Source organism: Scylla paramamosain, chromosome 7, assembly GCF_035594125.1.
Source record: "Scylla paramamosain isolate STU-SP2022 chromosome 7, ASM3559412v1, whole genome shotgun sequence".
Lineage (NCBI taxonomy): Eukaryota > Metazoa > Arthropoda > Malacostraca > Decapoda > Portunidae > Scylla > Scylla paramamosain.
The window spans coordinates 14,062,948-14,065,607 of NC_087157.1; the positions used below are offsets into that span (position 1 = coordinate 14,062,948).

General features: G+C 39.7%; 1 long non-coding RNA gene across 1 annotated transcript; it reads left to right on the plus strand.

Moving 5' to 3' along the window:
- Positions 1-2,082, plus strand: LOC135102112 (uncharacterized). Its single transcript, XR_010269527.1, has 3 exons — positions 1-141; positions 597-631; positions 1,799-2,082. It is a non-coding gene; the product is annotated as an uncharacterized LOC135102112 (long non-coding RNA).
- The last annotated feature ends 578 nt before the right edge of the window (positions 2,083-2,660 follow it).

Genomic DNA, 2,660 nt, shown 5'->3' on the forward strand with positions numbered 1-2,660 from the left:
TTTAACGGGTGCGGGGCGATACAGGCACCCATTGTTGTACAGGTAACAGGTGAACCATGAGAAGCTTGGCGTGGCTGCGGCAGGCGCTACTGGCGGTGGTGATGCTTGTGTTGGTGGCGGGTCTCGCCACAGCTATACCAGGTCAGTTATTTATTCATTTATTTACTTACTTATTTATTCATTTATTTTTTTTTATGCAAGCGGGGGTCTAGCAAAGAGCAACAGAAAGGAGGAAGAAAAAAAGTCCACTGAAGTGCCAGTCCCCCCAAAAAGTAGCGAAAAAGATTATATAAAACCGGAGAGGTATCTTGAAGTGTCCCTCTTAAAAGAGTTCAAGCTATAATTAGAGAGAAATAAAGAAGCAGGCAGTGAGTTACAGAGTTTATTTGTAAAAGGGACGAAACATTGAGAATACTGGTTAATTATTTCATTAGAGACGTGGACAGAACAGGAGCGAGTGAAAGTAGAAAATCTTGAGTAGCGAGGTCGAGGCACCAATCTGTACAACATTGGATCCATTAGTAATGCACAGAGTAAACCACAGTATGAGCAGTATCTGAAACCTTGTTTGATTATGTGTTTGTCTTTCATTTCAGCGATGGAACCTGCCGCTCGCGTGGAGCGCAGTGCCGTAAGTAACATTCTGGTACAGCAGCGTGGTAGGTGACTGAGGAGAGTACAGAGAAAGAAAGGAAGGTTTTCTAGTGGTGTACGTGATCCGAGGTGCAATATTTATGTTTGCAAGGCAAGGATAATCAGAAACACTACATAATTTAGCAGCATTTTACTAGTAGTAGCAGCAGCAGCAGCAAGAGCAGCAACAGCAGCAGCAGCAGCAGCAAGAGCAGTAGTAGTAGTAGTAGTAGTAGTAGTAGTAGTAGTAATAGTAGTAGTAGTAGTAGTAGTACTGGTAGCAGCAGCAGCAGTAGCAGCAGCAGCAGCAGCAGCAGCAGCAGCAGCAGCAGCAGCAGCAGCAGTAGTGGTAGTAGTACGAGTATTAGTAGTAGTAGTAGTAATAGTAGTAGCAGCAGTAGTAGTAGTAGTAGTAGTAGTAGTAGTAGTAGTAGTAGTAGTAGTAGTAGTAGTAATAGTAGTATATGAAAATTGTTAAAGGAGCGGTTTCATTCCAGGAGAAGCTATCACAGAGTTTCCAACAAGAAGGCGAATGCTCGTCAAATCCTAGGGATCTTTATTAAAGAACTATTTATCTTTATTTTCTATGATTTATATGTACATGAAAATAAGAAAATAAAAAAAATAAAAATAAGAACATGAGGAAATATAGAAAGCTGCAAGACGCCGTCAGGTCCACACATGGCAGCTCATTTACGAAACATACCATCTATTTACACTTATCACCCTCATCCATAACTTTGTCTAGTCTTCTTCTACAGCACTCTAAGAACTCAGCACTAACAACTTGATTACTGAGTCTATTCCATTCATCAACTAATCTATTTGGTAACCAGTTTCTTCCTGTCTCTTTTTAAATCTAACTTTATCAAACTTGAACTCATTATTTCTTGTCTTACCATGATTACTGACCCTGAGAATCTTGCTTATGTCACCCTTGTTATATCCTTTATACCATCTAAAGATCTCTATCAGGTTCAATCTTAACCTACGCCTCTCCAAGTAATGTAGAATTTAAAAGCTTCAGTTTCTTTTCCTTAGGAATATTCATCATCCTCGGTATTATAAAGAGAGGGCACAAGCAAAGAGTTGTTGAAGGTATTTCTAGTTCTTGCTACAGGGAACACATACTCCGTCAGACTTAACGCGAGTTACATTTCCACAGTTGCCCGGCACGTGGGGGTGCAGTCCAAGCTCGCAATGTCAAGATTCACCAAAGTATGGATAGACTATCCGCTCACTGGCTTCCCTCATGACTGACCGCTGCCCGACGAAGAACTTTCGAAAACACACACACACACACACATTAGATATAAGCTGTAATTATTCCCTTTGTCTTCTTTTTCTAATCCACTTTCATTCCTTTGACTTGTTTCCAACAGGAATTAGTTCTAAAATCTATAATTTCCTTTCTATGTTCTTTTTTCTCGCAATAAAAAATGCATATGCTGTTCTGTGTTCTTTACTCCTTATTCTACTTTTGGTTCACTCCAGAATCATTGTCATGAAGGAGAACTTGGGGCCACATTCTCAAGTCTTTCAGTGTCTCATATCGACATAGTGGAAGCTATGCAAGGGTGTTCTCATGATTCTGTTGATAGCTGAACCATTCTGCACCATCAGAGGGGAAAATAAGCATTAGAACTTCAATAATAATTTCTGCCGCCTTTGAAAGTTCTCAAGAGCGCCTTAAGCGTTTCAAAGTGCAGGTCGTGTTGTGAATGACTTACTGTAATGTTGTGGCTACATGAAGAGAAGCCATCAGCGGAGAAATTTTTTCTGAAACAACAACAACAACAACAAAAGCAACAACAACAACAACAACGACAACAACAACAACAACAACAACAACAACAACAACAACAACAACAACAACAACAACAACAACAACAACAACAACAACAACAACAACCATCAATACTACTACTACTACTACTACTACTACTACTACTACTACTACTACTACTACTACTACTACTACTACTACTACTACTACTACTACTACTACTACTACTACTACTACTACT